Genomic DNA, 21,762 nt, shown 5'->3' with positions numbered 1-21,762 from the left:
ATATCTTTACTAGCCATTTCCACAGAAGTCTTCGTAGTTGCAGACTATGAAGTTGTAGTAGCCTTGCAGGAGTATTCTTCAGTATTCTTAAGAGTTCTGCCAGTTTGTTCTCCCAGAGACTGAAAATAAATTAATCTATATGAAACGCAGATCATTGCTACTGAGTTTTCTGCTGCTCCTCAGACTAAGGAATTTTTGTGAGCTGCTATCAGAGCAAATGTGAGCCCCTTGGCCTGCTCTGAAAGAAGTGAATTGGTGGCATAGTCGACGCATTCCAAGATGCATCCCTTGTGATTGGTTGCATTTGTTGCTCATAAGTCATGTTTCCTCAGTGAATGGCTGTAGAGAGCAGTCATAATGGATGACTGTTCAACTAGTAGTAACAAATCATGTTACCCAGTTGACCACTTGAGTTATCATGCATAATGTAGGCATCCTGGGAGATGGGTTGGGCGTAAGGCTGAACTTAGTGGAATGATTGTTGTTGCTTCACTTGGAGTGTTGAACTTAGAGAGCTTTAGACTAGCTTTGCTTGAAAGCTACTTGCTGAATGGCGTTTTAATGGAAATATGCTAAATTCTCTCATCCCAAACAGTGTTAGTGTCCCCTTCTTTTTCAGCCCAATTCAAGCAGGTTCTTGGCTGCTTTGAGCTAGTGAAATAGCACTACAATCCCAACTGTGTTGTCTTTTGGCTAACCCAGGTCCACCTATCATCATAATGGGGCACTCGGGACCTCTTCATGTGTTATAGTTTAGCAAATATACTGTGTGTACCCATCATGTTCCTGTAATACATGGGAGGGGTACATATTTATTTTGCCCCTCTATCTATATGCTGCAAGAAGTTGAATGGGTCCAGTCCCTCTGCCACACATATTGGAAATGTACATACGGTGAAAAGAATGTGAATTTCTATTGCATATTATGGAGTACATGGTGGGTATGCATAGTGCTTCTCTTTATTGTGTAATGATGAAGTAACCCAGATTAGTTTTGCTTCTGCTTAAATATATGAGTGTGCCTGACATTGAACAAATAGATGGATACAGTCTGTGCACCTAATGATGGTCATTCTTTAGTTTAGTTTAGATAACAACTAACTGGAGACATTTGTCATTTATAGGTTTTTTAAAAATAATATGTCCTGATGTTTTGCATTATCCCATTGCCATTATGAGTTTTAAAATGTGACTGATTCACTTGCTCTGATAGTGAGACAGTCAGCAGGAATGTTCTACCCATATTGATCTCAACATCTGCTCTCCCCTCTTGAAATAGGCTCTGTCATCCCAGTCAAACCTTCCCCAATCCTAGCTCAGAAAACAGTAGTTTGTAGACCAAGACAATCATTCACTCTGCTGCTTTGGTGCCCATGTTTAATGGGTATGCATCTGGAGACCAAAATATTCCCATGCATTCCCTTGCATAACGGACATGAGCGATGTTCTAGGATAAAGATCATTGAATGGCGGCATATTTTTCTTGTGTGTTTCAGCAAACTGGCTATTACAAAGTAATATGTTACTTTGTAAATAAGTGCCGTATTTTTCGCTCTATAACATCCACCTGACCATAACATGCACATCGTTTTTAGAGGAGGAAAACAAGGGGGGGGGGGGAATTCTGCATGAAACAGTGGATGTATCATTTTTGTGCTTCATGCTGTGACCACAGACATGTGATCTGGTGGTGAATTTGGGGTGACCCAATGCAAAAATCCTGAGAATCCCTGTGGATCTGTGCTTTGTAACCATGTTTTTGCACCATTGTGGCCCCAGGCAACAGTGGGTGCGTGATTTTTTTGGTGCAGGCTGTAGCCATGGACATGCTATGTGATCTGATGGTGAATTTGGGGTGACCCAATGCAAAGATCCTGAGGATCCATGTGGATCCATGCTTTGCAACCATGTTTTAAGTGGGGAGGGAAGAAAAACACAGAAGGGACAAGGAGCACGAGATGGGTGTGCAGAGAAGCAGCTGGCTAAGAATGCAGGAGAGGGGTTTAATGGGAGGGAGGAAAGGAAAGTTTCTCCCCACCCACCCACCCAAGCCAGCCCCCCCCTCTCTCCCCAACCTGCATGTTTTCCTGCTGCCTGCGAGTCCCTAGAATGCTTCCCTGGACGCAGCAGGAGCAGCACCGGAGCACGGAGAGGAATTAGAAGGAAGGGCACGATCCTTTCCTTTCCCCTCTGCTTGCCTGGAGGACAGGGGATTTCCCTGCTCTTTGTTCCGTTTGAGCAAACACAGCAACGAAACAGAAGAGGGTGGGCAGCAAGACCCTGAGGCAGAATGCAGGAAAGCAACAGCTTCCTCTCTTCAGGCTTCCCTTCTCCGTGACGCGCCATGATCTGATTTTTGCCTGATTTTTGCCCCTGCACTCGTGCCAGCTGGCTCCAGGGGTCACACATTTGCTCAATAACACGCACAGACATTTCCCCTTACTTTTTAGGAGAAAAAAATCTGCATGTTATAGAGAGAAAAATACGGTAATTGATCCAGACTTGGCTACACACACACAAAACAAACAAACGTGTTTGATTTGCTTAACCTAGCAATATGGACCAGATTTTCACTTAGATATATATAACTGTTAAATCACTGAAGCAATCCAGTTTTATATCTCTAGAGCCTTTATGTAAGAGCAATATAGGGCAAAATTGAAACTTTATGGTGAGCTGAGGGTTAAATCACGCTTGTCAGCCACCATGATGACCATCTTGTCCCCTACTGTTTTCATTGTTACAAAACTGAGTTTAAGGGACCTTTGATCAGCTAGCCGGTGGACAATTTAGTGCTTTTTAAAAGTAGGTGTTTGTGTGTGTGTGTGTGTGTGTGTGTGTGTGTGTGTGTGTGTAGAGAGAGAGACAGAGACAGAAACATCAAGGTATAATACTGAGATATACATATACCCTGTAGCTTTAGGGAAGGAATGTCTCCTGCTTTTTAAGAATTAGTTCTTCATACCACTACCTTCTGTTTACTCAGAAGTAAGTCCCATTGAATTTAATGGTTCTTACTCCCTTGTAAACATGGGATTTCACTCCTAATCAGTTTAATACTGAAACCTTGTTCAGTGCTTTTCCTCTCTACTCAAGACAACATTTATGGTGAGGACCACTGAGATGCTTCCCATTAATATAAGCGTATTAATGTGATATAATGAAACACCATTCTGCTGCTTAGAACATCCTTCTCAACACAGTCCCCATGAATGTAATGTGAAATTAGGTGGGAGGTGGCTCATCCACATGATACCCATAACATTTTCTATTGGATAAGTTTTGTACTGCTTCCTTTTTGTCATGTGACTTGATCTTAACTTCCAGTCACTCACATCTTGGTCCATATTTAATCATTGTTGCTTGGTGATCCTGTCATAGTTGTGGTATACTACTTTAATATCAGATTTTGATTTTTCTTGCCCATACCAGTATGTTGGTATCAACCAGCCTTAATTAGATGTTATGCAGCTAAATTAACAAATGTTTATAAAGCGCCTTGCAAAGGTCCTGAAGAAATGAGGGCTACACAAATATGGAATGTTGCTTCGTGTCCAGCATTATATCTTTACCAGAAGCCTTCTTTGTGGTTGGCAGTTATATTTAATCTGCCTTTAACCGCTGTTAGAAATAAAATGAGGATATAAAAACAGTCCCTCTCACTATTATCTCTGAAAGTCTTTGACCTTCTCTAACATACCTGGCTGCAATCATATACGCATTTACCTGTGGTACTTACTTCTGAGTAGGCCTGTATAGGATTGCACTTTAATATGTCATTTTAAATAGGGGACTGTTGTGTTGCTGCTGAATATGCACATTGTTGTAATAACATGGATCTTATTAGAGCAATCCCAGTGTCTGTACTTGTTGAGCTGCCCCATGAGAAAGGTATGAATTAGATCTATGAATTACAATATTCAGAATTTGCTGCTTTTTTGCTTTTGCTAAAAGCTCTGATCTACTTTGTTCCATGTAGAGTTTCTTCTGTTTTTGAAACCATATTTTGGCTCTTAGAAACAACTTGGTACCATGTTGAATGGAATGAGGTGTCTTTGTGAACACATCTTCCACCACTAACAGATTGTATAATAGTCTGTTTTATGGTAGTGCCTTCAAATCTCAGGGCAAATTCACAAGGCTATGCTTATCTTGTGATAACAGCAGTGATTATGACAGCTTGCTTGTTTGGACGGATATCACAGCTCAACTCTCCTGGACAGGACTTCTTTATCACATGAACAAAGTGCATTTAACTGAAAGGAAGCATTATCAAGCAATAATCACTTAACTGCTACCATTTCAATTAAGGGTATGAATTTGCATGCAGAACTATGATAGTTTCAGGGGACATGCCTCAGTCTAAATAGTCTCTTTTCATGGGCCTAATCTCATGATCCTCTGGGCATGGTCTTCAATAGTCACTCTGTCTGTCTGTGTGTCTTTCTCATACACACAAACCCTCCCCTGTGTTGACTCCATGTGAATCCTGCATCATATGAAGGATTTGCTTTTGGCATGTTACTTACAATCAAATTGTGGGGTATTCAGCAGTGCACGAAAAGTGGAATATTATGCAACAGATGCACATGACTGGCTCATCATGGGTTGAACCATTTGAGAGCCATTGTGGTTCTTCCTGAGACTATTCTGCACAAACAAGGTAATTAAGTAGTATCGTGGTCTACCTATATCACTCAATTCTCTTTCACTCATCTTTCCAAAATCTCATCTTTCCTTTGCATTCGGTCAAAGTCTAGCTGAAGCAATATGTTTGGTTGATTTGTCTTTTTGCATCGCTTCTTCATATTGCTAAATTTCTATTAAATGTCATTTCACTGAATCCCAAGGTTCCAAAAAACTGACCTTGTGTGCAAAGGCATTAAAGGTGTATTTTCCACTTTAAATGTAAGCCACCACAGGAATTAGCAAAGGATTGTGCAGCAGGAGCGTCATTTACATTTCAGTGTTTGTGTATGTTTCAGTTGGGAGAGGGCAATATTTAGCAAAACCCAAGAAGTCTCTCTTATGGATAAATTCAGGGATCAGGGTTAAATTGTAAAAAGCCTTTGTATTATAGAATCATTTGTCATGATTCTTTCTTTCTTTCTTTCTTTCTTTCTTTCTTTCAACTGCAACAGCTGTAGCATTATCAATGCAGGACAAGCCCCACTCCCCCACTTTTTTTCAGCAAAAGAATCTCTGCCTTTTGCATGCATACCTACCATGCAGGAACATTTAATTGTATCATAGAATAGTCAATCTTGGTATGCAGTATTAAGTACACTGCCTAGATAGAAGATCCCCCTGAGTAACAAATAAGCATGCTCTGAAACCTCTCTCACACACCCTTCTCCACCTTTCCTAAATAGCACCCTTTCGTTTGCAGAACTCTCTGGGATCTGAGGAGACATTCAGATCATGCCATTTTCTTTTCTGCCATTACTGTGGTAGAAGGTCTTTTGTCCCTAATGAAGTTACTCCTCGTGTTTGTCTGTGTTAACTGGGATCAGAACCTGGCCCTGAGTCTTTGGGCTTCAGCTGCTGTTGTGGATAATGCATTGCTATTTGCGTGGCAATATCCAACCAAACTCATATGGCTTTCTTCCTTTTTTAATTAAGTCGAATGCCAGCAGCCCAATGAAGTTTGCACTCCTGGATAAAAGGGCTGGTCTGTGCCTAGCATTGTATTTGCCAAATGGTTCGCTAGTCATTTCAGTACAAACAAATGGATGGTGTCAGTAAGTCTGCAAACACTGTTGACATTTAGCCTTGTTTATGTTACTTTCCTTTTGCTGCACATTTTTGGCTCAAAAAGCTACTGTCGGAATCAACAGTGACTTCCTAAGCAGAAGCTAAGGGCCCAGCCTCTTCTAAGCCTCACCCCTGGGACCACTTGCATTATTAAGTGTGGAGGCTTTGACTTGGGGAACTTATGCTCAATATGTCATTTGGCTACAATAAAATTAGTCTCCAAATTTGTAGAAAAACAGAGACCAAGACAATATATATACATTGTTTGTTATTTCTAGTTCTGTTTTGTTTTTTCCCCAACTCTGAACTAAAGCTGTGGGAGGGTGACTGGAAAAGCAAGCCGTTGTATTGCGGCTTCTAAGGATGCATATTCTGAATCACTTAATGCAGATTAGGCTCCCTTGAACTTTCACCACCCTCTTGCCATTTAGAATCAGGGTGCTGAAGAGCAACGAAAAGCTGATTCTCCTCACACTTTCCATGGTGAGCTTACTCTTGCCTTTTCATTTTAGTGATTATAAGTACACAAACATGGATAATAATTATTCCAGATTAATTAAGCAGGAGGCATGAACTTGTGTGCAAGTGACGGAGCTCTTCCATTAGGCCATAGATCACAGAGAAGTAATTCTGGCTCTTTCTATCCCTGGCACCTGCTGGTTCTGCCAGTTTTAGAAATCCTTCTGATACTACTCGCCTCTGGGGCCTCTGTCCAACACTTACTTAGATTTCACTGGGCTGAATTGTATCTGGCTGTGTGGCATTGTGTCCAACATCTTCAGCAAATTAAGAAAATGAACCATAGTGACTGGGTTTAATTTAAATAAATACCATGATGTTTAAAGATAGGTAGGAAAGAGAAAGTTAAATCAGGCAAGATAGGTGCAAGGTGCACCCTGACACTTTTCTTATTTTTATGGTTTTGGAATGTGACATGGCTGGCATGTTCCTTGTTGCTTTCTTAATACGTTCCACGTTCTATCTTCAAGTGTCTTCAAAATGAAGGACACCTGGCAATTATAATTCAAGTGTATTTAAAATTCAGAAACCTACAGCCTGGACTTTGGTCTGCTCTGCTGTCCTCCAATATACCTACAAGTATTTGCCATGTACTCAAACCATGGTTTCAGTCTCACTTAGCGTACAAAACTACCATAGCATAAATGGGTAGACTGTAATCTGGCACAGTTACTTGTGTAGAATTCCCATTGACATCAGTAGGACTTGCACATAAGAGAGTGTAGAACTGCAGCCATGAACCAGTCCTGTGCTGTTGTTTTTAGTCATAATTTTGCACCTTAAAAAAAGAAAGATATACACAAATAAGAACAATTTTTGTCTTTCACATATCAGTATTTTGGATATTCTTTTATTATTGTAAAAAAAAATGTGTAATCTTGTTGAATTTCTGAATCTGCTGCTTTTCTGCTCATGTTCCTAGATAATTATATCACGGGGGGTAAATGTAATTACCTGTTGCTCTGTTAACTCTTTAAAGCAAAGAGGAATTTCTATATATTTGTCAAAGTGTAGGAATCGATATGTGTGTTCACTATAATCTGTTTATCGCAGCAATACAAAAATCAAAGGCTTTGTAATATGTTTTGTTATGTAGGCATATGAGTCTAGAGAATGGACTGCCTTCGAAGTGGAAACTTCCTTTTAAAAAGATTACTTAATTGTCATTTCTACTTGAGTTTTAAATAGTTTCAAATTTTGTAATACTTTAGGAGGGGAAGAATTACTGTAGTTATCTTTTTTCATATTCTTTTGAGAAATGCTTCCAGTTTAATATGTTGTACCAGTTTTCCTCTTCTTCAATATTAACCAAGAAATGACAGTGAAATTCAATGAACAACACTCTTGACAGCCACAGTTTAAAAAAACCTGTGATTGAAGTGAAATGTGTAAACTTCTGCTGGGTTATCATGTGCTTTGAAATAGAGTATTGTTGGAAGTAATTAGAAAATATATTAAGGTTTCCTGGTAATGAAGGCATGTAAGTTTTAATAATTGTTGCTTTCTGAATAAGTGTCACACTTTATCTTTAAATGTATATGGAGTTCCAAGTTAGGTCATTTCTGAATGGAATGTAAAACAATACTAAAAACAATGCTTCAATAACTTATCTTGGTGTTGCTAATAAAATTAAAAAGCTGTTAACCATTAGTATAGTTTGGAGTCATTTTGTTAATTCACTCAACAACAGAACTGCCAGGAAGCTGCTCTGCCGGCTGGAGGGGAAGGATCCATCTTGAGGTGTTTTACAGGGAAACTGGGTAGTGCAACTGGTTGGGATTTCATTTCTTCTTTCTTTCTTTTTTATTCCTTGAATGAAAAGATGAATTTGTTCAAGTGAAAAGCCACCAGTGCATCTTTTGCTCATCTACGATATAACAATTGGTTAGCTGAAGAGGAACATATTGAAGTGTATCATAGAGATGTACAACTTTTTTAACTGATGTAAATCAAAGATAACACAGCTGGATTTAGGGTTCCCATGCCATACACCAAAAACCCACCTTATGCCAGATGAAGTGGGAGCTGCCTGAGCATTGGCTTCTTACACCTGTTCATCTCCAGGTTCTCCCCATTGCCTTTCCTTCTGTGGGGCCTTATTTGCTACAGCTGCTGGTGAAGAGGAAGAAATTCAAAGGCAAGATGAACTACATATTCCTCATTTCATTCTCCACAGGCAATTTTAAGGGCATCCTATGAATCTCTAGGTTGCTACCTGGCAGCTCTAGAAGGACCTAATAGAGCTGCCTTATGTGAGCCAGACCAATTGCTCATCTAGACCAATATTGCCTATACTGGGCTTCTCTAACCTAGTGGCCTTCAAGAGACTACAGCCTCCATCAGCTCCAGCCAACATAGCCAACAACCAGGGATGATGAAAGACGTGAGTTCGACAACATCTAGCACACCAGATTGAGGAAGGCTGACCTGTACTGACAGACAGTGGCTATCCAGAAAGAGTCTTTCCTAGGTCTGATCCCAACTGGAGACTGTTTCTCAATTGCTTGTATACCAAACAGATCATCCCTCCATCCAGTCCCTCTCACTAATATATAATTTAATGTTGTCACTTTTGAATAACATATTGGTAGTTTTTTGTTTATGCCTTCCAAACACCATGAGTCAGGACCTGACATTTGAGTGTTCTGTGTCATACTGAGAAAAATCTGTAGTTCACCAGTAGAACAATTATATTATTTTGGAATGCTTGGAAATAATACAGCATTTGTGAGATAACTGTAACATTTATCCAGACTCACTGTGAGATTCTTCTCTCTCTTTGTTTCTCTCTCTCTGACGGCACTTCCCCTCACTAGGAACTCTTTAAAACACACACACACACACACACACACACAACCCAACAGACATTTTCAAAGTCAGAAGAAAGTTACAACTGTAAATAGTTATCCACGCTGGAAGAATTATACCCTCATATGTATACTTTTTGCACTCAGATAGGAGAACACTCTCTGTATCCCATGGGAATAACAGTGGTGAGATGATCTCCCAACAGGACAAAAGGACATTTGTGTGAGCAGCATAATTTGAGGTCTCCACTATCACATCTGACTCTGTAATGCTACAGCTGAAGCCGCATCACTAGTGTTGAAGGCTATGCCACCATTGTATAAGGACCTTGTTTTGCAATATGTAACAGACACTGCAGTTATTGTTCCGGCCTTCTTAAGGTATAAATGCTTTGTGGCTAGAGGCAGGGCCATTGGTTTTAGTGAATGGCTGTTTAATGCAGACTTGTTTAAAAACACACACAAAATGAACAACTTGCAGAACAAGAGTGCTTCTCAGGTGGCAGACACCTCCAGCCTTCAAAATTTTCACTTCTCCAAATTTTGCAATACATTTCTTCAGCCCATTAAAGTGTACAGAAATGCATATACTAGAGCAAAATGTATATAAAATGCACATATCACATGCAAAAATCACATGCAAAAATGCATTAGGAATATTATGTTGCAAAAATGCATACATTAGGCTAAATTGCATGCAAAAATGTGCATATTAGGGTAAGTTTGCTGCTAAATTTTCATGGGCATTTAAAAAAATATTTTGCATACTCATATGGAAATGTGGAAAACTGAACTTAATAATTAAAAAATTAGAACCCGAGATAACTTGAAATTCACAGATTCACCTATCCCTAGCAAACATAGACATTGATTCTGTTCACCCGACGCTGTTGCTGTGTCACTGGAATTCACAATATGAGTTGGCAATGGACATCCTAAACTAGGTTGCTTAAAATGCTTGCAGTAGAACAGCATAATTAGGTCTGTAAACCCAAGGATGCCTTGAGCATAGATTGCTTGCCATGCAGACCCCTTACTACAAGGAAAAAATTGCTTTTGGAATTGGAGACTGGAGATTCCAGAACAGTTTGAGCGTGATGAGAGTACCTGCTGTTCAAGGCATATAAACAAATGTAAATCCCCCTTTGCACATACAAACCCTTTGGTGCATCTCAAGGAACCACAGCCTAGTTGCATATTGGAGTCCATCAGTTCAGAGGATGTGACTTGTGTACCACAGCTTTTTTACATTAGAGGCTTCCACAAGGCATTCCATCATGATTTCAAAGTCCACAATAGAATAAGTGTCTTATTTTTATTGGGTAGTATTGTTCAGAAATAAACACTTTTGATCTTATGGATCTTTGGAGTTCTGGTAAAATGAATAATAATAAATACAGAGAATCTAGCAACTTTGATGTAGCATAAGCTCTAATGTGTGATCCAGAATCTTGATGGAACACCCTAACCCAACTCGGTTATATCTGGAGTTCATACAGTTTGGAATTAAACACACTTCCTGTTTACCAACTCTCTCACCATCATGGAGTGCTTCATGAGTTCAGACCTGTCAGGTCTCCAAGATGTTGAGCCCAGACCTATGCATGTATATTCAGAAGCAAATCCCACTAAGTTCAATAAGATTGACTCCCAACTTAATGTGCCCGCGATAGAAATCTTGGTTTATTTCCATGGTCTCCATGGACTTCCCTTTCCATGAAGGTTTTCGCTCTATTCGATACTTCCATTTATATATCTTGACTATTCCTGCTTCCTAAAGCAATGTGGTTCATTGGCTCAGATTTCCACAAGCTTTGCAATTAAATAAAATTCTGCATTAGCCAGGACAACATAAAAGCATGTTCTGAGCATTACAAAAAAACAACAACCAAATTTGGTTACAAATTCAAATATTTAAGGCACTTCAGAAGAAACAGCAACCTAATTGGAATATTTTTGGAACTTCAGGCATACATGATACATTGACCAGGAGGGAATTACAAACACTTTAACAACCTGTGAACACAAGATTTCTGTTACAACTGCTGACCTTTGGATTCAGCAGAGTTGTGAACTTTAAATCTCGGCTATGTCTTGTAAAAGTTGAAAGATCAGGGAAGTAGGGAGGGATTGTACTGGGGTAAATGCTGAATCACACCTGATGAAAGGTGGTATCTGATGCTAGTCCTACTCAGAGTAGACCCATTGAAAATAATGGGCATGGCTAAGAAACAATATCCTCAGTGGGTCTAATCTCAGTAGAACTTAGTTGGCTACAATGCAAACTGTTCATCCTCATGATGATTTTTCCCCATGTGAGATGACTTGCCATCCTAAAGACTACCTTGTGACACATATACTTTCTTATCTATGCACTAAATTAGGAATATAACTTGCTGTCAGTTTTAAGCTCTTAGGAACCTCCCCCCCCCCCTAGAAATGGACAGATTGCATCCTTTTCCCTTGTGACCTTTGGCACTTTAGCAAATTATAGGCATGTGATTTTCCCATGATACCACTGACTTCTATTATATAAGCCACACATGAGATCCAATATTTGAAACTACAACCCCTTTTTTCTGGGCTAGGCACGTTCTCTGTGGGTAGGCCTACTGCGATCCATTGTCAATGAACACACCACCCATTCATAACTGGTTTGCTTGATGTTGGGACCCCATTCATTTCAGTTAATTTTAAGCAGGATGGTCTGGCTGCAGTGCAAGTTTTGAGTGATGTCAATGGGAGCGATGGGTTCATTTTAAGATATAGCATTAGCTTCCTTATAGTGGCCCGGAGATGGAGTCATAGCTGTTTATTGCAACAACAGCACGTTAAGATATTTACTTATTGATCTGCTAATATATAGCCTCCATATATTGCATCCATGTGCATAGCCTTAAAAGAAGATAGTCACTGTGCTAGTAAATTACAATATAAGAATTCAGCACAGATGAAGAGGAGGCAGAGATAAACAGAAGAATGTGCTTCATTTCTATTACACCTACCTAGGTTTGGTGTACCTAGTGTTGATCGACTATTTTTTGTTACACCGTGACCTCAGAGTGGTTTGCAGCATGCAGATAACATATCACTTAAAATTAATTTCCAAAAACCAGTTAAAATACAAGAAAGTTTCACTGGATGCACTGAACAAGTAGCTTTACAGTACAAGCAATCTTAAACCCCAGAACAACATAAATGATTCCTGAAAAAGTTTGGAAGAACAAATAGCCATGGGAACAAAGGGGTTGTGCAAAGACTTTAAGGACAGGTTTGAAAGAGAGAAGGCATCACACAGGTGTACTTGGAAACAACTCAAGACAGGAGCATCAACCGGTCCATTATATTGAATGGGACACTGCCCCACCAACCTCAATCTCCCCAAAACTAGCCCCGACTCAAGATCCTTATTGTAACCAATTCAAGGAGTGGCATGGCCTATTAGACTTCTCCTTAGTCTCAGTGTTGCCCATGTGGAACTCATCAAGGAGGAGAATGTAGACAAAACTAGAATTAGTTGACTCTGCCCATCAATGGTCTGGTGCCTCCTACAGTTGACCTCCTGTTTCACACTTTATCAGTCTCAGTGGACACCAGCCACCACTGCAAAGGATGGAGACACTGTGATTTTCTTGAAAGTCAATGGATTTCAATGAGAGATCGGATGAACCTAAGTAGCAGGTGATAGTGATAGGCCAGCTCAAATTACAGCAAGCTTACTCTCTTGTAGTAGTCTTCAGATAACCTCTGTGGGTGGCAGACAATCACAACACAGAGAGAGGAGACTTAAAACTATCCTGACCGAAACATAGTAAGATAGGAGGCAGGAAGGCTTTATGACTCCTAAATGATGGAAATGTCTAGGCAGAAGTGGTTTGGGAATTGCTGCTTTTAGAGCTTGCACATCTGACCTAGGTATGAGCTTCTTTGAAAGTTTGAGAGATCATACTTTTTTTTAGCAGTTATGGTATGGTACAGCAGTTATTCTATTATTCATGACAGCACCTATATACTGATAAATGCCATAAAACAGAAGGCTATCAAGAATCAAGACTACCAAGAATTATAATACAAGGCTTGATTCAAACAATATGTCCATTTTGTAAGCCCTACCAAAGCACAAACACTCCACCTCCAGCGTGTTTGAGAACCATCTGAATGACATGGAGATGGAAGCTCCTTCTCCCAAGGCTGGGTACTCTCCGAGATAGGTCATGATTGGAAACCAAGGGCAGTTGTTAGCATCAAGTGGCTCTGCGGAGAAGATCCCATACTTGTTGTTGGAGTATTGAGGACAACATGCTTTCTGCTGTGTGAACTGTGTTCTGGGTGCTGGGCCTGCATAGAGGCCTCTTACATCCTTCAAAAGAGCAAGAGTTACATCTATTTAAAATTCAATATTCAAAACAGTTGAAACAAATTACCATCTCAGGAATAGGGTGGAACCTGAAAACACTTATCTTAGGTGACAAGTGTCATGATAAAGAGGTGCATCTTCAGCATAAGCACCTCTTTGGGGAGGGAATTCCGCAACCTAGGAAATGCCACAGTGACTGCCTTAGTGTCTGAGGGTGGTAGAACTACCAAGAGCGGCCCTTCTCAACACCCCCCAAAATGTGTAGGGAATATATATATATATAATTAAAAAATGAGGTGCTGGTACTCATATATTCATAAAGGTACTGTGGGTGACAGCACAAAATGGGGGCCATGGACTGGGGGGGGGAGGTGTTTGTGCTCCATGCTGGTGAGTTCTGTTGCAAATAAACCCTCTCTCTGTGCATGCGCGCGCACACACACACACACAGAGAGAGAGAGAGAGAGAGAGAGATAGGATATGCTAAAGTCTCATCGGCAGATATTTTAAATGTTTAAAAGTAAAGCAACCATGCATTGGATTCCTTTTTTGGTGATATGATAGATAGATGATAGATAGAGATAGATAGATAGATAGACAGATAGATAGATAGATAGATGATAGATGGATGTAACAGTTTTATTGGGAAACATGACTAGTCCATAATTACACTGGAAATAGGGAGGAACAGGCCAAATGAAATTTTCCCAAATAATGATGAATATGGAAATGGACACGGTCAAAACAAAAATGATACTCATTATGTGAATGTATTCAATGTGCATGATTAAAAAAATAAGAAGAAATAAATCACAGTCACAGGGGCTGAGGAATGAGAGACTGCTGAACTGGAGAGGTAAAGCTTAATTCTCCTCCCTGCCATGGTCCCAGTGAAATGCCTCCCACGCCCCAGTAGCTTCTCTCTTGAGACAAATAGTATCTTTTGTGTGGGTGTGATTTTCACCAGGGTCATGGCAAGGGGTTCCTCCCCACCGTCTGCAGCTCAACTCTCCGTGTGACTGCTATTTACTTCTTTAAAAGATCGTGCCGCTAACTCAATGGAATCAATGCTGCATCTGTTTTGACCCACAGTGACTTTGTCATTGTATATTGAGTGACTGCCACCTCTGCAAGTGGGCCAGTGTGGTGTAACAGTGTGCTGGACTAGGTTCTGGGAGACTGGGGCTCAAATTCCTACTCAGCCATGAGGCTCATGGGGTGACTTCAGGCCAGCCCCAGCCTCTCACCCAACCCACCTCACGGGGTTGTGGCAAAGATATAAGTGGAGAGGAAGGGAACTGTGTACGCCACCTTGAGCTCCACGGAGGAAAGAAGAAAGATATATGAAAATAAACAAATATTAGGGAAGCCAAATGATGGAGATGACTGAGGCTGGGTGTGTGTGTGTCAGTGTGGCTTATAATTCACATGGTTGTTCTCCTACACAAATCCCATGAAAATGAATCCAGGCACTCAGGAGAACTTCCCAGTAGATAGTAGCCCTGAAACATGAACGCTAAAGAAAGGAAAGAGCCCAGCGTTTTCACTAGCTACAGTCTCACCATCAGTTCCCCTTCTGTTTGTTTGGGGAAAATCCTGGAGTTTAATCAGAATTATTTACAAGATAATGGCCCATTGTTTGTACTAAGACAGATGCCGTCTGTGGGAATTTGGTGTTTTATGCTTCCTGCATTGCGTTGCCATTGCCTCTGCAGATGGGATCACAGTGGTACTGGTGTAATCTCTTTTTAAAAGAAATTTAGAGGAGACTTTCAAAAGGGTTTGGGGTTGGGGGAATCGTAAACAGGGAAGCAGAGCATTTATATGTGTGTATCTGTTTGTGTGTGTTTTCATATCTAGAAATGCTTCAATTATGCAAGGATCGCGGTTTTAGGGCCTTGAGCAAGTGAGAAACATAAGGGGCCACAGTCTACCATAAATATATAAGAAAGAAAAGATACAAGGGATGGGGTCAATGCATTTAATTTCCCAAAGAATGTGGCAACAAAATCTCGTATTTGAACCTTGATTCTGATATTTTAATCTTTTGATTATCCCCATACACTTTATTATACACACATTTGCAAATACTCAGACCTGGAAAATTTTAGGGTTGCCATTTGTAGAGAATTTCCTGGACATACCTGGAATACTGCTTTTCTAAAGCAGTGTCCAGGCGGAAAATCGGCAGTGCTGTTTTTGGTGTATTTACTTTAAAAAAGCTCAAAAATGATTTTGCTCAAAATGCTCCACAACTTTGGGCAAAACTAAGAAAAGCTCAACTACTTTTTTGTCCAGATTTTCACTTACTGAAATATGGCAGCCCTACTGCAGATGCTTTTGAAAACTTTCACCACCACAAAACGACTCAGTGGTTTAAACCAGATTTTTCTTTCAGATTTAAATCACCTTGATTTCTTATCTGATATCTTGATCTGATATCTTTTTCTGACAGCAGTGGATCGTAACAGAATGTTTTCTAATCCAACACTTCTACAGACTCTGATCTATAAAGAGGCATCATACTTTGGATGCATCATAGTCAAACAGCCTCAGATCCAGCAAAGATGGAGCAAAGGATGGCAAATTCTACAGCGGTGTCTGGCTATCCTCACTGTTAGCCTTCAACCTTTCTTTTGGAACTGCTACAAAGGGGGGGGGGGAGGATTAACTCCTTCCTATGCTCCTTCATGGTGGCATCCCCTTCCCTGCTGCTGTAACTGGTCCCAGTGAACGTAGGAAGCTGACTCCTAGGTCCACCTAGCTCAGTCCCGTCTACACTGATGGGCAGTAGCCCTCCTGGCTTTCTTCCAACCCAACCTGGAGATGCCCGCACAAACCAAGATCTTTCTTATTGATCTGATATTCTGCATGTTACATATATTATATTCAGTGTTTATGGCACTTAAAAGAAGACAGTCCTTGCCCCGAGCAACTTACAATATAGAAATATAATACAGAGGTAGAAGAGGCAAAGTAGACTGGAAACCTTCTGCATGCAAAGCCAATGCTCTACCACTGAGCTATGGCAGTTCCAACAGTGCCACCGCTTGGGGGAGGGAGGCACAGTGGTGAGACCCCAATCCAGATCCTGCAAACATCTCCCAGGCATTGGTTTGACCTGCAGCCAGGACAGCAGTCCTTGGACATAGCTCCCTTTTGTGTGTTTTCTGGAACAACTGAAGCCCATTCAGTCTGATGGAGAAACTATACCAGTTGATTTCTCAAACCTTCAGCTGTGCCTACTTTCCTGACCTAAACATCTTGTCGCAGCAATTTACTTCAACTTTCCCCCCCTAATTAGATGAACTGAAGTGGTGGAATATTACAACTTGAAACATTTCTGACTTGCAGAACGCAGAGGTCTGTCTTTTCTCCCTCTGTTTCCCATGCACAAGTGTTTGCTCAGTGCCTGCTTATTTGCAATTTCTGTGTTGTTCATAGGACTGTGGCCTTTTCCCCTTTCATGCCAATGGTTTTATATTTGACTTAGCGGTGCAGGCTAAGGGAAGTTGTGGGTGCGTGGCGCTGTCAAAGGCTGCCGCTTGAATGATAATTAATAACATTATGGGACTGATTATGTGTTTAGTAGTCCCGGAATCAGCATGAACTGAACTTGTTAAATTCAATTCCAGCGCCAACGATATCTGACCATTTTCAGTAGACAAAAGTAGGAAATGTGCAAGGCTTTTCGAGAAGGAAAAGGGGTGGAGGGAATCAATCCTGTGCTATTTGAAAGGGCAACGGCTAATGAGAATTGGTGGGATGTATAGCTTCTGAATTTTCAGAGAGGTTTGGCTGTCGTATCAGTCGCAGAGTTTCAGAAGAAAACATAGATTGGTTGTGCGATAATATTTATAGACCTTAGTCCTATTGTGTCAGCCTCTGCCTGAAACACTGAGTCATTTGAGATGGGAGATTATGCCTTTCCAGGTCCTGAAAAATCATTTCACATGTGACCAATTACTTCTGTCAGGGAAGGGAGAATAAAGTCCCACCTCTGTGGGTGGGATTCTTAACTCCCACATCCAGAGGTCAATAACAGGGTTCTTAGACCTTTGCGCTCGTCACTCCCTTACAGCCAGACCTTTTCTGTTAAAACTGTTTAAATTACAGGCCAACAATAAAAAAAAGATCATGTGTGTTTCCCATTGAACAGGTTCTTTAAGGCTATTATGATAATTAAAAACATATGGAGCCTGCACGAGTCAGAGGGGAAACCACAGATGTACAAATTAGGTATTATATAAGCTTTTGCTTTTTGTGCCCTTTTGAAAACATCAAGCCACCAAAGTTTAAAAGAGACAGGGCTGGTTCTCTCCGTCTCTCCCCCCTCCAAAAAACCCCCTTGCTTTTCGGGGTTTCGTAGGTAGTGTTCAGTTACCAGCGTCATTAAATATGCATACCTCTTTTCTTATACATAATCAGAGCAAGCAAACTCTCATGCATGGAAACGGGTGAGGGGGCCGCATCTCAAACAGCACGGGGGTTGCAGTATTTATGGAGGGAGATGGAAACACTTTGTTTCCTACAAGTTTATTGGAGACCATGAAACCTTTTGCATTTTTTATGATGTTTCCCTACAAAGACACAGAGGATTCTATTTATTAAATATTGAATTATATTGAAATTGGAGTGATGCAGCCAAAGAAGAATATTTCTTGGTGTTCTATTTTTTTTTATTTCCCCCTCCCACACAACCCAGTTTTAAAGTGCCATTGCATACTCATATTGATTACAGTGCAAATAGTCATTTGTTTTAATTTAAAAATGCAGAATTGATTTTGGGAAGGTGATAAATACGACTAATAAAAAAAAATTCAAAATGGGGATTTATAATGATTCTCTCTTAAGTCGATGGTTTAGCAAGGCTTAATGGAGAATAAAAGTAGATATATTCAGAAGTAGCCAGAGATAATGATTATTTGTCATTTGCTAACACTGCAGGAATCTGACTATCTGGACAATATTCTAGGGATTTTTTTAACGATCTTGGCAGTCATTTACCCACAGTGCTTTGCCACTCAGAAAATGTTCCAATGGAACCAAAATAATGCCTGAATGTTCAGGGTGAGTTGGGCAGTGTCTCTCCCCCCACCCCCCGCCCTGGTAATCAAAATGGATGGAGATGCCGTGACAAAATTGACAAAATTATTGGTACAATCTGGAAGAGACACAGATCTTATGCACACATGCTTATCCCTCCGGGAAGATAACGTGTAGAAGTAGAGAAGAATTTGGGAGCTGAATAGTTTGTTGAAAGTCATACATCTGAATTTCAGCTAAGCATACTTTTTTGGGGAAAATTCACAAGCAACATGTACCAAAGTTGTTTGATCTTCCTATTTTCAGACACAGATTGATGCAATTGAAGATGAACTGAAATGCGGACAGCAGTGCATTCCAATTACGCTGTACATATTTACAACAGCCAACAGAGTGATGCCGTTTGCTGTTGCTAACTATGGGGGAAATCAGATTAATTTGGACAACATAAAATTCAGTTCAGTTCAGAGTATGCTGCAACTCAGGGGCTGCTGCCCACACCTGCTACTTTTTTAAAAAATAGAGTCTTTGACTTCTTTTGCCTGTTGTAGAAAAAGTAGACAGAGGTCACATCTGCACCATACATTGAAATCACTGTTGTAACACTTCAAACAGCCGTGGCTTTCCCCAAAGAATCCTGGGAACTGTAGTTTGCAAGTGATGCCAAGAGTTTCTGGGAGACCCCTATTCCCCACTTGAAGCTACGAATTCCCAGAGTTTCATGGAAAGAGAGATTGAGGGCTTGATTGTTAAACCAGTTGGGAGATTGTAGCTCTTTGATTTACATTCAGTGCCATTATCAAACTGCAGCCCAGGATTCATGGCAGTTAAAGTGGCATGGTAGTGCTTTAAATGTTTGGTGTGAATGCAGCCAGAGAGTAGTTTTTCTTCCTCTCCCATAATACTTGAACCAGAGTTCATGCCATTAAACAGACTGGTAGGAGATTCAGAACAAATGGAAGACTTTCTTCACATGACATATAATTAATTTATGGAATTGACTGCTGGAAGGTGTGTTGATGGCCTAGAGGTGGACTAGACAATTCATGGATGATAAAGTATACAAATGCTTTCTGAGCAATATACCACTAAATACTAGCTACTGAGAAAGAATAACAGCAAAGTGTTGTTGACTTCATGCTCTGTGCTGGGCCTTCCTCAGGAATCTGGATAGCCACAGTGGGTAGGGATATTAAAAAGAAAAGCTGTCAATTTCAGGCCTCCAAGTTTCTAAAATTCAGTTCTTTACAATTCAGCAACCATCTATGACAGGCTTCCTCAAACTCAGCCCTCCAGATGTTTTTGGCCTACAACTCCCATGATCCCTAGCTAGCAGGACCAGTGGTCAGGGGTGATGGGAATTGTAGTCTCAAAACATCTGGAGGGCCGAATCTGAGGAAGCCTGATCTATGGCATCTCCCTAAGAAACATATTTTTGTATGCAGTTTTGACAGCCATTTCCCCAAATATGATGGAATTTTGTATGATATTTTCACTATAATATGCTTCTGAGGTACACTTTACTCTAACGTATGACACACACACACACACACACACACACACACACACCCTGCACATCACTTGACTGGAGAATTGCATTGCAATGTTCAAAGAAGAGTGGATTTCAAAGGACGGCTGTGTTTTGGACCAAATATTGTTTCAAAAAGTGTGATTTCAGTAAGTTCACCTATAAATGCGAACTGAATCAAATTCATCTGCCCCCGCCCCCGCAGCTGTAATAATCAGAATACCAGACTAGATGGACCTTTGACCTGGTCCTTCAAGACTCTTCTTGCGTTCTTCTGCTCCTCAACCTTTTAGTTCCACCACCATATTCCTCCCATCTTTCAAAACTTTGAAAAGACTTTCTTTGGAGGAGAGCCCAAGAGCTTCAAATCCAAAGGAACATTGGGAAATTTAGGTATGGTGATCAAAAAGCCCTTCAGGAGCCTCACATTTCTTTTATTCCATGAGTGATAGCAAGCTTGCTGTGTTATTTTGCATGTAGGTATTATCATTTTAACTTTTACAGAGGTAAAATAACACCTTGTCACTCAGCGCAAGTACAAATCACAGAATGAATTAATTGTAATAACTGTTGTCAACCGAACAAAGGACTTGTTGCTTTCCTAAGCAGATTTAACTGCCACTGATAACTATATACAGAGGTTCCCATTGGGCTTATTCACTGTACAGAGTCAGAACATAATTTCATCTGTCTTTCTCTGTACTTTGTTGTTAAGTGCTCCGAATTGGATTAAAACCCCTATATTTTAAGAACATATTAATTAGACCCTTTTCCTTTGTTTATGAAATGTTTCCTTTAATAAGAATAAGAAATACCCTAAACATTTTAACCAGTTAATTATAACACTTTTAATTCATGATGGGAATTTGCTAAACAAAATAAGTTAATATAGGAACCTGGGGCAAAGGAGAGAAGAAATTATCGGCTGATAATTGCTCTTGTTGACTCATTAATTAAAATTATTTATTCATCACTTTCTATCAGTACTTAAGTGGGCTTGAATGAGATGCAATGTCATTCCAGCTCTTTTTGGACCAACCTAAAACCATCCCAGTTCTTCTCAGGGATGTTGGAGAATTCCAACAGAAATGGGAGCAGAGGTCATCAACATTTCCTTATTTGCCCCATATCTGGAATAGCATTGTGACACGTGACAGGAGCAGGGAGGGTACAAATCTGCAGTTATATCCTACTCAGAGTAGACCTATTGAAAGTAATGGACTTAATTACTTGTGCCTATTGATTTCATTGAGTAGAACTTAGAACTTACAATGTCTTATCAGTGCAGGACTTTATGCTTGCATAATGGAACTTACCCTCTACCCTCCCCCAGTACCTTCCTCAGACCTGCTCCAGAGGGTTGGAGGAACCCCTAGAACAGATTGTAAGGGTGCCTGGAGTGGGGAGATGGAGGAGTTCTGTTGTGCCAAGTGGAAATCCTTGCACTGAAGAGATTCATTAGTCAGATACCACACCTGGACTTTTCCTTCTTCCAACCATTGATCAGCACCTTCAATTCTTTTAAGCTGCTGTCCTCCTGCTTTCCTGGATCAAGATGGTATTGTCCTGGAGCAAACAGATAAGATATGCACAGCACAGACATACATACATACATACATACATACATACATACATACATATTAAATAGCTTCTGTTTTCATACAGAAATTCTCTCTCGCACATCAAATACAGTGGTACCTCGGGTTACATACGCTTCAGGTTACATACACTTCAGGTTACAGACTCCTCTA

General features: G+C 40.4%; 1 protein-coding gene and 1 long non-coding RNA gene across 4 annotated transcripts in view; one reads left to right on the top strand and one right to left on the bottom strand.

Annotated features, from left to right (window-relative positions):
- ZNF536 (zinc finger protein 536) overlaps positions 1 to 21,762 on the top strand; it is a 449,202-nt gene that overhangs the window by 290,378 nt on the left and 137,062 nt on the right. The window lies entirely within an intron of this gene.
- LOC310682821 lies at positions 2,831 to 7,917 on the bottom strand. The gene is made up of 2 exons (XR_014514191.1): positions 4,840 to 7,917; positions 2,831 to 4,639 (listed from the first exon to the last, which is right to left on the bottom strand). It is a non-coding gene; the product is annotated as an uncharacterized lncRNA (long non-coding RNA).

This window comes from Podarcis tiliguerta, assembly GCF_965153285.1.
Source record: "Podarcis tiliguerta genome assembly, chromosome: 8".
NCBI lineage: Eukaryota > Metazoa > Chordata > Lepidosauria > Squamata > Lacertidae > Podarcis > Podarcis tiliguerta.
Note: the sequence above shows the minus strand (reverse complement) of the source record. Positions and strands in the feature narration are given on the sequence as shown.